The sequence below is a fragment of the Cervus canadensis genome, chromosome X (genome assembly GCF_019320065.1).
Source record: "Cervus canadensis isolate Bull #8, Minnesota chromosome X, ASM1932006v1, whole genome shotgun sequence".
Taxonomy (NCBI): Eukaryota; Metazoa; Chordata; class Mammalia; order Artiodactyla; family Cervidae; genus Cervus; species Cervus canadensis.
This window is the reverse complement of record NC_057419.1, coordinates 112,730,504-112,744,315: the sequence shown is the minus strand read 5'-3', so window position 1 is coordinate 112,744,315 and position 13,812 is coordinate 112,730,504. Positions and strand designations below refer to the sequence as shown.

General features: G+C 42.0%; 1 non-coding gene across 1 annotated transcript; it reads left to right on the top strand.

The window, feature by feature from the left end:
• The first annotated feature begins 8,148 nt into the window (after nucleotides 1–8,148).
• On the top strand, nucleotides 8,149–8,282 carry LOC122436183. The gene has a single exon (XR_006267941.1). It is a non-coding gene; the product is annotated as a small nucleolar RNA SNORA41 (small nucleolar RNA).
• The last annotated feature ends 5,530 nt before the right edge of the window (nucleotides 8,283–13,812 follow it).

Below are 13,812 nucleotides of genomic sequence, written 5' to 3'. Positions count from 1 at the left end.
TTTAGTTGCATGCGTGCATGCTAAGTCGTTTCAGTTGTGTCAGACTCTTTGTGATCCTATGGACTTTGGCCCACCAGGCTTCTGTCCACGGAATTCTCCAGGCAAGAATACTGCAGTGGGTTGCCATTTCTTTCTCCAGAGGATCTTCCCAACCCGGGGATCGAACCTGCAGGATGGATTCAGGCAAATCTGTAATTTCTCTGCGCCTCAGTGTGTGCGTCTACAAAATGATGATAATAATGGTACTTATAGGAAGTGTCAGGATGAAATGAGTTAATATACACAGCATATTTACCACATTTTCTAAAGTACAGTAAGCACAATTGATATTGTGTGCTAACTATTAATTTTGATGACGCACTGGAACTGAGGAAGAAATCAATGGTGGTGTCAGGTTTCTAGCCTGAGCTACTGTATGTCTCCTTGAGTCATTAAAGTGGCAAAACCTTGGTCTCGAGTAAAACTGATAATTTATGTTCTCCATGGCTACTGGAAAAAGTCACATAATTGGGCAGGTTGGGCCTATTGTAAAATTCATGATCACAGACCCCAAATGAGACTTCAGTATTGCCTAGTAATTTTATTACATATTTTTGGTCAATCCACTCACCTGCCTTCTGCAACCATTTTTTACAACCTTCCTCACTCTTCTCTAACCTCCTACCCCAGCACTACCTCCTATTTGCCCTCATACATTCAATACTTGACCACAACTCTCATTTCACAGAGAAAATAGAAGCCATTAGATAGGAACTCCCTCATCTTCCGCTGACCAGATATACATATCTACCCAGCTCCTTACCCACCCTGTCTTCCTTGCCTCCTGCTACATAGGATAGTGGTTCCCAAACCAGTTAATCCCCCAGAACAGATCAACAGAATCAACACTGCCTGGGAACTTGTTAGTAATGCAGATTTGCAGATCCCGCCTCCAAACCTACAGAATCACAAACTCTGGTGGAGGAGGGGGCAGTGATCAGTTTTAAGAAGCTCTCCGGGGAATTCTGTTTTATTTATTTACCTTTGTTTTGTTTCTCTTTTGCTCTTGTTGTCGCCAGGGAATTCTGATGCACAATCCAGTTAGAGAACCAATGCAATAGAAGGATGATGCCTCTTCTCACGTAAGGCCGTTCCTTCTATTTCTTCTTGGAATAATGTCCTCCTCTGCCTTCCTGGGAACTTTTTGTAATTAATTATCTCTTTTTCATCATGTTTATGCAACCTCTCCTTCTCAACTGGAACTTTCTCATGCATATGAAAGCATGCTCTGGGACTTTCTGGCAGTCCAGCGGTTAGGACTCAGTGGTTCCACTGCAGGGGGCAGGGGTTTGATCCCTGGTTGGGGAACTAAGATCCCACATGCCTCACAGCAGGGCTCTGCAAAATGCTCTAACACAACATTGTAAATCAACGATACTCCAATAAAAATGAATTAAAAACAAAACAAACAAAAAACCAAAAAACATACTCTCGCCTTTCTCATATACAAAACTCTTTCAATCTTTCACCCGCTTCTAGCTACCAGGGGATAGTTTTCTCCCTCACCAGCCAAACATCTTGAAAGAGTTGCTGCAGGTGTGGGATAAGGGGTAGTCAGTAGTCTTAAGAGACTCCCACTGCTGATGGGAGGGAAAATTGGTACAGTCATTTGGGAGGGCAGTTTGGTAACACATTTTCTATTAAAATAGGAAAAGTGCAAGTCGTGTCTATTGAAATTTAAATGAGCATACCCTTCCTTTTGCCTTCTTTGACAAAGTCAGTGTATACAAGGCAGTGTTTTGCAGAATTGTGAGTGACTTGGGGGAAAAAATAAGAAGCACTTCAAAGACTATCAGTAGAAGAATGTCAAATAAATTATAATATAGTATGTGATATCTGTGGTGTATTTATTTAAAAAACGAAGTAGTTCATTCCATATATCATATTATACTATATAATATATGTATTGATATAAATGGGCTTCCCAAGTGTCTCAGTGGTAAAGAATCCACTTGCCGATGCAGAAGATGCAAGTTCAATCCGTGGGTCAGGAAGATCCCCTGGAGGAGGAAAGGGCAACCCCTTCCAGTATTCTTGCCTGGGACATCCCATGGACAGAGGAGGAGCCTGGCAGGCCACAGTCCATAGGGTCACAAAGACTTAGACACAACTGAGCAATTGAACATTGATACCTGTAAAACATATGCATATGTGTGTGTGTGTATATATATGGGTTTGGTTTTTTTTTTTTGCCTTTTTATACAGTTCATGGGGTTCTCACAACAAGAATATCAGAGTGATTTGCCATTCCCTCTTCCAGCGGGCCATGTTTTGTCAGACCTCTTCACTATGACCTATCCATCTTCAGTGGCTCATAGCTTCATTGAATTACACAAGCCCCTTCACCACAACAAGGCAGTGATCCATGAAGGGGGATTCAAACATCTGACTCATTGGAAAAGACCTGATTCTGGGAAAGATTGAAGGCAGAAGGAAAAGAGGGCGACAGAGAATGAGACGATTGGATGGCATCACCAATTCAATAGACATGAACTTAGGCAAACTCTGAGATATGGTGAGCGACAGGGAGGCCTGGTGTGCTGCAGTCCATGGGGTCACAAAGAGTCAGACACAACTTGGCAACTGAACAACTATGTTAAATTATGCTGTTACCTATAACAGTAATATATTAATATCTAGCAAAAGGCCAGGAAGGACATACCAAACAAATAACTATGGTTACCTCTGAAAGATGGAGAAGAAAACCAGGATTGGTGGCAGTGATCAAAGAGGATTTTAGTCTTGTTCGTAATGTTTTAATTTTTTTAAAGGAAAATATATTTATATATTATTTATTTAATTAAAAATCAAATAAAAGAGTTGTCAAAAAAGAGTTATCTATACCAACTACTCCATTTTATCACCTCTCACTCAATTCTCAACCCACTCCAATCTGGCTTTTATCCAGATAATTTCCCTGAAATAGCTCTCTTTCATGTTGCCAATGACATCTGTGTCACCACATCAAAAAGATAAGATGTTTTCTGCTCTTTTACTTGGCCTTTTTTTCTTCTTGGCACTTTCTCCTTGAAGCAGTCTCTTCCTTTGACTTCTAAGCTCTTTTATATTTAATGTTCTGGTTTTCCACCTACCTCTCTGCCTGCTCTTTTTCTAACAACCCTGAACCTTATCCTTCTCTACTAGACCACAAATTTGTTGAATTTTTTTAAAGACTTGCCCTAGATCCTCTTCTCATTCAGTATTCTCCCAAATGTGTGCCTGTACTCCGCAACAAGAGAACCCAACACAGTGAGAAGCCCGTGCACTGTAAATAGAGTAGCCCAACTGGAGAAAGCCCGCCTGCAGCAATGAAGACCCAGTGTAGTCAAAAATAAAGAAGTAAGTAAACCACAAAGAGATATCTTCTCACACCTGTTGCAATGGTTATTATCAAAAAGAACAGAAATAACAAATATTAGCAAGGATGTAGAAAAAAGCATGCAGTGTTGGTGGGAATGTAAAAAGAAAGTGAAGTCACTCAGTCGTGTCGTGTCTGACTCTTTGCAACCCCGTAGACTGTAGACTACCAGGCTCCTCTGTCCATGGGATTTTCCAAGCAAGGGTACTGGAGTAGGTGGCCTTTCCCTTCTCCAGCGGATCTTCCCAACCCAGGGATCAAACCCAGGTCTCCTGCATCAATTCTGGATTCTTTACCAGCTAAGCCACCAGGGAAGCACAAGGATGCTGGAGTGGGTAGCCTATCCCTTCTCCAGCAGATATTCCTGACCCAGGAATCGAACCAGGGTCCCCTGCATTTGCAGGCAGATACTTTACCAACTCAGCTATCAGGGAAGGAAAGAAATTGGTACAGCCAGTATGGAAAACAGGCTTTGCAGGTGGCTTAGTAGTAAAGAATCCACCTGCAACGCAGGAGATGCAGATTCAATTCCTGGGTCAGGAACATCTGGAGAAGGAAATGGCTACCCACTCCAGTATTCTTGCCTGGAGAATCCCCATGGACAGAGGAGCCTGGCAGGCTACAGTCCATAGGGTTGCAAAGAGTTAGACATGATTGAACAACTAAACAACAACAACAACTATATAAAACAATATGGAGGGTCCTCAAAAAATTAAAAATAGAACTACCATATGATTCAGTCATTGTACTTCTAGGTATTTATCTAAAGAAAATGAAAACAGTAACTGGAAAAGATACATTGCCCCTTCCCCCACATCCTTTGCAACATTATTTACAATGGCGGAGATACAGGAAAGCAACTTAAATGTCCATCATCGATAGATGAATGGATAAAGAAAATGTGATGGACAGATATATAGATACACAGTCATGCATGCAACACACAAATGGAATATTATTCAGCCACAAAAAGAAGGAAATCTTGCCATTTGTGACAATACGGATAGACCTGAGGGCGATATCCTAAGTGAGGTAAGTCAGACAAAGAAAGATAAATACCATATGCTGTCATCTATATGTGGAATCTAAACAAAACAAAAAAGAATAAAAACTGAGCTCATGGGTATAGAGAAGAGATTGGTGGATGCCAGAGGTGGAGGATTGGGGGTGGGTAAAATAGGTGAAGGGAGTGAAAAGGTACGAACTTCCAGCTATAAAATAAGTCCCATGGGGTATAGTGTATAACACAGTGACTATAGTTAATAACACTGTATTGCATATTTGAAACTTGCTAAGAGAGTAAATACTAAAAGTTTCATCACAAAGATGAAGTATGTATAGTGATAGAAGCTAAATAGACTTATTGCGTTGATCATTTCTCAATGATCCCTGTAATAAAGGGATATAGTGTACCCTTTGGATAATAAGTTAATATTGGTGCAGAAATATGACTCACAGAAACTCAACAATATCAAGGAAAAAAACGAAAACTCTCCATTCTCACTGTATCACAGAATATATAAACTATATGAATAATTACTTGAATGAAAAACTCAATCCTCAAAAGTTTTAAACCTGTGAAATCAAGCTATTTTTTTAAACTTTTTTTTTCATTTATTTTTATTAGTTGGAGGCTAATTACTTTACAATATTGTAGTGGTTTTTGTCATACACTGACATGAATCAGCCATGGATTTACTATATATGGAATTTAGAAATCAAGCTATTTTAATGGCTGCCTTGCTGTATGAAAGTCGTAGGTGTGGCTAGAAGGAGAAGACCCAGAGTCAACAACTGACAAATGTGGGAGACAGAACTATAATACAGTGTGAAAGTGACTAATCACAAAAATGCATAGGGTGTAGTGGGAGCACATATAAAGGACACTTAATCCAACTCTGGTGTATCAGTGGGGAGGGAGTGGTATATATGTGGAGTAGGGGGGCGGGTTGTCAGGGAAGATTTGCTAGGAAAGGTAACTTTCCAAGAAATATACAAGCAAGATTTCAGCCAAGCAAAAGGTGGAAGAGGGGGTGGCAGGATCAGCAGAGCCTACTAGATGAAGAAACAGCAAGGATTAATTTGTTCAGAGGCTAGAGAGAATGGCCTTTTCATGTAACTGTAAGTAGTTTTTTGGAGCAGAATCAGAGAGTGGCCTGACTGTGGGAGTGGAATTCCCATCCTTCCCCACCGCCCTCCACCCTCCTTCCCTGCCCTAAATTTTGATGCTGGAGCATGTACGTATGTGGGGCTGAAGGGTTAGGTCATGCAGGTCTTCCTGAGCAAAGGCAAAGAATTTGTACTTAATCCTTAGGGTAATGAAGAGCTAGGAGAAGATTTTTCCCCCACTTTTTATTCTGAGATAATTTTAGATTTACTAAAGTGTTGCAAAAATAGTACAGAAAGGTGTCATATACCTATTCACTGAGCTTCCTTTAACATGAACCTCTTACATAACCACGGTAGAATGATCAAACTAAGAAATTAAGATTGGTACAATATATTAATATTAACTACACTACAGACTTTATTTGGATTTCACCAGTTTTCCCAGTAGTGTCTGTGTGTGTGTGTGTGTGCGCGCGGGCTGGCAGCAGGATCCAATCTGGGACCCCATATTGCATTAATTTGCTCAGTAAAGGATTCTAATTATATTTATTTATTTTTTTCCCTGTGCTGGGTCTTGGCTGTGCTGGGTCTTTGGTGCTGTGCGGGTTCTTCTTCCCCCACTCGCTGGGGGCTACTCTGGAGCGGCGGTGTGCGGGCTTCTCATCGCGGTGGCTTCTCCAGTTCAGAGTCCAGCCTCTAGGGCGCACAGGCTTCAGGAGCTGCGGCACGTGGGCGCAGTTGCTGTGCTTCCCTCTAAAGGAGCAGTATCAGAGCAGAACCAAGTTTCTAATCCTAGGGTTAGTCACTCAGTCGTGTCTGACTCTTTGTGACACCGTGGACTGAAGCCCACCAGGCTCCTCTGTCCATGGGATTTTCCAGGCAAGAATGCTGGAGTGGGTAGCCATTCCCTTCTCCAGGGGATCTTCCCAACCCAGGGATTGAACCTGGGTCTCCTGCATTGCAGGCAGATTCTTAACCATCTGAGCCACTAGGGAAGCCCCTGGTTCCCTCTAGTGCACAGACTCCGCCAGAGTGGTAGCGCATAGGCTTAGTTGCTCCGCAGTATGTGGGATCTTCCCGGATCCGGGATCAAACCTGTGTCTCCTGCATTGGCAGGCAGTTTACCACTGAGCCACCAGGGAAGCCCCAGTAAGTGATTTTAAAGAGGAGTGTAACATGATCACATTTGCACTATCAGTTTTGAGAGAAACATATTTAGACTGTGGGCAATGGGGAAGGGAAAAGTGAGCCGAGGCGGGAAGCCCAAGGACTAAGCTAATCTGGCCCTATCTATGAAACATGTGATGTAGTTTCTGGAGCTGACACATTGACCTACCATGGCAGGTTAGTTCTCTTTTTGATATTCCAATATGCTGATTTAGAAACGTGGCTTAAATAGAGTATGATTCTGCTGGATCCCAGTATTCCTTTGTTCTACTCAATTTTGGTATGGGCACATTGAAGTGAACTGGAAAGAGGATGGGAATTGTAGCTTGGATACCTTTAACTCCACATGGTTAGAAACATGGGGAAAAATAACTATTAAAACCTAGTAGTTGCATTGGTCTGTTTTATACATTTTCACTAATGTGTCCTGAAGCATCTGCTTTTGTGAAGTATCATTCCTTGTGTTTCTCTTCCTTTCCAATGTTGTCCGAGTGACACTGCATTTCACAAATCCCATGGTTAAATCTATGTGCCTTTGTCAAAGATAGCTCCTAACCTGATATTTATACGCTTCGCTTAATCCTTTACCTGCTTGTTTCCAGAACATTCTTAGTTAATGTAGCTGGAAATGTAACCGCTACATTATAAAATGAGTTTCTTTCTTTTTTTATTACCAAACGTTTTTCACTTCCTTTTAAAACATTTCTTTATTTTTGGCAATGCCACAAAGCTTGCAGGATGTTAGTTCTCCAACCAAGGATTGAACTTGAGGAGCCTGCAGTGAAAGCATGGAGTTCTAATTACTGGACCATCAGAGAATTCCTTCACTTTCTTTTAATTCCATTAATTTAAGAACTATATTAGATATCAGGAGACCTGTTTTCCAGCCTTGACTTGGTCATCTATTATCTGTGTGACCTTGGACAAGCAAATTAACTTCTCTTGGTCTAAGTTACTTCACATTAAATAAATACCCTGCCTACCTCTTAATCACTTGAAGTAATGGATGGGCACAAACTTTGCAAACTCTACTGCTACATAAATAAAGGGGGTATTATCCTTCTTATCTATACTTACTCTTGTCTGTCCTTTGATTGCATCCTCTTTTGATTTATTTCCAAATGAGGTAAAACACAAAATGTCTGTGACAGTGTGAGTTCATTTATTAATTCATTTTTTCATTTATTCTGAATTACAAAGGGCCCAGCCGTGTGCTATGGATTTGAAGATAAGAAATGGATCCTGTGCTCAAGAAGCTTACTTTCAATAGAGGGAGAGTGACAAGTAAGCACAGAAAATTAGTACAGTGCTCATGCTCTACTTTTCCACCAACATTCATCATGCCTCAGGAGAGAGAACCCATGTCTTCCTGGAGTTTGGGGCATAGTTTACATTAAGAAACTAATTTCTTTGAAATGGAAAGATACCCCTTGCTCTTGGATTAGAAGAATTAGTATCCTTAAAATGGCCATACTTTCCACAGCTACTGGTCTGCAGCTGTTCTTAAAGGTAGCAGCTGTGGCATTCCACTGTGGGAAAGAAACTGTCACACAACCCAACACCTCTTTCTCAGCACAACAGAAAGTGGGCATGTGTGTGACAAACACAAGGTAAAAAAAAAAAAAAATGGCCATACTATCCAGAGCAATCTAGAGATTTAATGTAACCCCTATCAAATTATCCATGGCATTTTCCCACAGAAAAAATAATCCTAAAACCACTGTGGAATCATAAAAGACCCAGAACTGTCAAAGCAATACTGAGGAAAAAGAATAAAGCAAGAGACAACCCTTCCAGACTTCAGATAAATCTACAGTAATCAAAATAGTGTGGTGTTAGCACAAAAAATATACAGATAGATCAAGGGAACAGAATAAAGAGTCCAGAAATAAACTCACACACCTATGGTCAATTAATCTTTGACAAAGGAAGCAAGAATATACAAAGGAGAAAAGACAGTCTCCCCAATAAGCGGTGCTGCGAAAACTGCACAGCTAAAAGAATGAATTGTAGAACATTCTCTAACACCATATACAAAAATAAACTCAAAATGGATTAGAGACTTGAATATAAGACACGACACCATAAAACACCTAGAAGAGAATACAAGCAAAATATTCTCTGGCATAAATTGTACCAATGTTTTCTTAGGTCAGTCTCCCAAGGCAATCAAGTGAAGAGGCAGAATACAAATCCCCAGAGCCTCTATAGCACAGAGAATATGCTGTATCTCCAGGCCCGGCAGAAGGCTGGAGCTGGTGATGATCACACACTGATAACACTAGGAGGGCTGTCTTGTGGCAGAGAATGGGGACATAGCTTTCTGTGATGCTTCACTTCTTGAGGTTAAGAGACACAGCATGGCAGGGAGCTTTAATGGAAAACTTCGATGGCACTACTGGAGTTGTAGAGGGTGAGGATGGTAATCTGCTGACCACCGCTCTTTCCTGCTTCTCAGAATCTCTGGAGAGTGAGCACAAGGGCGGGGGCAGGCATCCTGTAGAGGACCTGGGGGGCACCCCTCCTCCAGGCAGTGCCCAGAACCCCACCTTCCTGGGTTAGCAGAATCCGCAGGCACTTGGCAGGCTGCCCAGTCCTGCAGCAGTTCCGGCCTGCTGGGTTATCCTGTTTTCCAAATCTTTACAGGGGCCACTCCAGTTTTCTTGGTCAAGTTCAATCCTTTTACTAACAACATGACTAATTCTGATCATTAGTACATTTTCTCCATTCATGTCCCTAACAACTTTTCCTACCTCTTGGGTCCAGGAGTAAACTCGCTGAAATTTCTTCCAGCTTCTGCTATTGGCCAGTTAGCTGCCTTTGTTTGGTCTTGAATCGCCCCTGCCAATCTGCAGAAGATGCAGACCTCTTGGAGCGAGGGAACTTGCACAGAAATGCTCTTGGCCAGGCACACACATCTCAACATAAACAAATGACCTCTGTTCTCCAAAACTCTTGAGACACAAGGAGGAAAAATAAGAAGCTCTTCTATTTTTGTCCTGTGATGCCTACAATGCTTCCCTCGGTGGCTCAGCAGTAGGGTCCACCTGCAATCCAGGAGACTTGCAGGAGACGCAGGTTCAATCTCTGGGTTGGGAAGATCTGCTGGAATGGGAAATGGCAACCCACTCCAGTATTCTTGCCTGAAAAATCCCATGAACAGAGGAGCTTGGCGGGCTACAGTCCATGGAGTCACAAAGAGTCAGACAAGATTGAGCATGCACCTACAATACTCTCTAGGTGCAAATACAGACACTTTGCATTAACAGACAGAACAAGGAGCAGAAGGTAAGGATTCTGACAGAGGTTGCAAAATAAGATCCCTGCCCTAAGAGAAAGAAAACTTTCTTTCAGAATCTAAGAGCACCCCCTTCCTTCTACTCTCTCTTCATTTCCCCCCTCCTTTTCCTCCTTCCCCAGACTTGTACTGTCCAACAGCAATATAATTAGAACTCCATATGTAATCTTAAATGTTCTAGTAGCCACACTTAAAAAAATGAAGAAAGGGATAATTTCAGAGTTTGAGATTAACAGATGCACATTATTATTATAAAGTAAACACAAGGACATACTGTATAGTACAGGGAACTATATTCAATATCTTGTAATAACCTATAATGGAAACAACTCTGAAAAAGAATAGATATATACACATATATAACTGAATCCCTGTGCTGTACACCTGAAACTAATACAATGTTGTAAATTAACTACAGTTCAATAAAATTTACAAAAGAGAAACAGATGGAGTTAATTTTAATGTTTTATTTAATGCAATATTTCCCTGGTGGCTCAGATAGTAAGGAATCCGCTTACAATGCAGGAGACCTGGGTTCAATCCCTGGGTTGGGAAGACCCCCTGGAGAAGAGAATGGCTACCCACTCCAGTATTCTGGCCTCGAGAATTCCATGGACAGAGGAGCCTGGTAGGCTACAGTCCATGGGGTTGCAAAGAGTCAGACATGACTGAGCGACTTTCACTTTCACCCTAAATATTATCATTTCAACATGTAATCAATATTAAGTTGGGGAGGTTTTGCATTCTTTTTATCACTCAAAGTCTTTGAAGCCCGGTGTGCAATGTACCATTGCAAGGCAAACTATCCAGCATCACCATAATCCAACTCTACCATTGCAAGGCAAACTATCCAGCATCACCATAATCCAACTCTATGACCCAACCACTGATGCCAAAGAAGTGTAAGTTGAACAGTTCTGTGAAGACCTACCATGTCTACTAGAACCAGCACCAAAAAAGGTGTCCTTTTCATCACAGGAGAGTAGAAAGCAAAAGTAGGAAGTCAAGACATACCCAGATTAACAGGCAAGTTTGGTCTTGGAGTACAAAATGAAGCAGGGCAAAGGCTAACAGAGTTTTGTCAAGAGAACACACTGGTCATAGCAAACAACTTTTCCCACAACTCAAGAGATCATTACACATGGACATCACCAGGTGTTCAGTAGTGAAATCAGATTATGTTCTTTGTAGCCAAAGATGGAGAAGCTCTATACAGTCAGCAAAAACAAGACCTATAGCTGACTGTGGCTCAGATCATCAGCTACTTATTGCAAAATTCAGGCTTAAATGGAAGAAAGTAGGGAAAACCACTAGGCCTTTCAGGTATGACCTAAATCAAATCTCGTATGATTATACTGTGGAGGTGATGAATAGATTCAAGGGATTAGATCTGGTAAATAAAGTGCCTGAAGAACTATGGATGGAGGTTTGCAACACTGTACAGGAAACAGTAACTGGAACTAAACCAAAGAAAAAGAAATGCAAGAAGGCAAACTGCTTGTCTGAGGAGGCTTTGCAAATAGCTCAGGAAAGAAGAAAAGGGAAAGGCAAGAGAGGAAAGGAACGATATACCCAACTGAATGCAGAGTTCCAGAGAATAGCAAGGACAGATAAGAAGACCTTCTTCAATGAACAATGTAAAGTAGAGGAAAACAATAGAATGGGAAAGTCTAGAGATCTCTTCAAGAAAACTGGGGCTATCAAGAGAACATTTCATGCAAGGATGGGCATGATAAAGGACAGAAATGGTAAGGACTTAACAGAAGCAGAAGAGATGACAAGAATACACAGAAGAGCTATACAGGAAAGGTCTTAATGACCCAAATAACAATGATGGTGTGGTCACTAACCTAGAGACAGACATCCTGGAGTGTGAAGTCAAGAGGGCTTTAAGAAGCATTATTACAAACAAAGCTAGTGGAGATGATGGAATTCCAGCTGAGCTATTTCAAATCCTAAAAGACGATGCTGTTAAGGTGCTGCATTCAATACGTCAGCAAATTTGGAAAACTCGACAGTGACCACAGGACTGGAAAAGGTCAGTTTTCAAACCAATCTCAAAGAAGGGTGATGCTAAAGAATGTTCAAACTATTGTACAATTGTGCTCATTTCACATGTTAGCAAGGTTATGCTCAAAATCCTTCAATTTAGGTTTCAGCAGTATGTAAACCAAGAACTTTCAGATGTACAAGCTGGGTTAAGAAGAGGCAGAGGAACCAGAGGTCAAATTGCCTACATTTGTTGGCTCATGGAGAAAGCAAGAGAATTCCAGAAAAACACCCAATTCTGCTTCATTAACTATGATAAAGCCTTTGAATGTGTGGATCACAACAAATTGTGGAAAATTCTTAGAGATGGGAGAAGCAGACCACCTTACCTGTCTCCTGAGAAGCTGGTATGAGGGTCAAAAAGCAATAGTTAGAACCAGACATGGACCAATGGATTGGTTCAAAGTTGGGAAAGGAGTATCAAGGCTGTATATTATCACCCTGCTTATTTAACTTATATGCAGAGTACATCAAGCAAAATACTGGGTTGGATGAATTACAAGCTGGAATCAAGATTTCCTGGAGAAATATCAATAACATCAGATATACAGATGATAACACGCTGGTGGCAGAAAGTGAAGAGGAACTAAAGAACCTCTTGATGAGGGTCAAAGAGGAAAGGGAAAAAACTGGCTTGAAACTCAATATAAAACAAAACTAAGATCATGGTATCTGGTCCCATCACTTAATGGCAAATAGAAGGGGTTACAGTAGAAGCAGTGACAGATTTTATTTTCTTGGACTCTCAAATTACTGCAGACGGTGACTGCAGCCATGAAATTAAGACACTTACTCCTTGGAAGGAAAGCTATGATAAACCCAGACCGCGTATCAAAAAGCAGACATCACTTTGCTGACAAAGGTCCCTATAGTCAAAGCTATGGTTTTTCCAGTAGTCATGTATGGATGTGAGAGTTGGATTATAAAGAAAGCTGAGTGTGGAAGAATTGGTGCTTTTGAACTGTGGTGCTGGAGAAGACTCTTGCGAGTCCCTTGGACAGCAAGGAGATCAAACCAATCCTAAAGGAGATGAACCCTGAATATTCATTGGAATGACTGATGCTGAAGCTCCAACACTTTTGGTCATTTAATGTGAAGAGGTGACTCATTGGCAAAGACCCTGATGCTGGGAAAGATTGAGGGCAGGAGTAGAAAGGGACGACAGAGGATGAGACGGTTGGATGGGATCACGGATTCAATGGACATGAACTTGAGCAAGCTCTGGGAGAAATAGGAGGAAAGAAGAGCCTGGTCTGCTGCAGTCCCTGGGCTTGCAGACTGGGACACGACTTAGTGACTGAACAACAGTAACATGCAATGTACACTTACAGAACATCAGTTTTGGATTAGCTGCATTTCAAGCCCGTATTAATCATCATAGTGGGCAACAAGGTCCAGGAATTCCCTGTCTTCTCCTTTCCACCCACCTGGAGCAAGACCTGAAGATGGCCGGGCGGCTTACCACCCGGTAACCCTGCTACTCTGGTGCTGAGAGGCAAAATCAAGAGGATGCCAGACTCTGGGATGTTGGAAACTTTAAATCTCTCCGACTGCATCCTCACCTCGCAACCATCCCCTACTCTGCACCCTCCCTCCAGACTCCGCGAGGAACCTCTGAAGGAGGCGCGCGAGAAGCCGCCCAAACCGCGGGAACGTGTTCCGCAGGGGATGCTGGGGAGAGGGGGAGGGGTTTGCGGGGGGGGGGGAGGGCGGGGGAAGACGCAGCAGGACCATCACGCATGCGTACGGCGCGCGCGCGCGCTCATAAAGGCAGCCAGGTCGCCTAGCAACC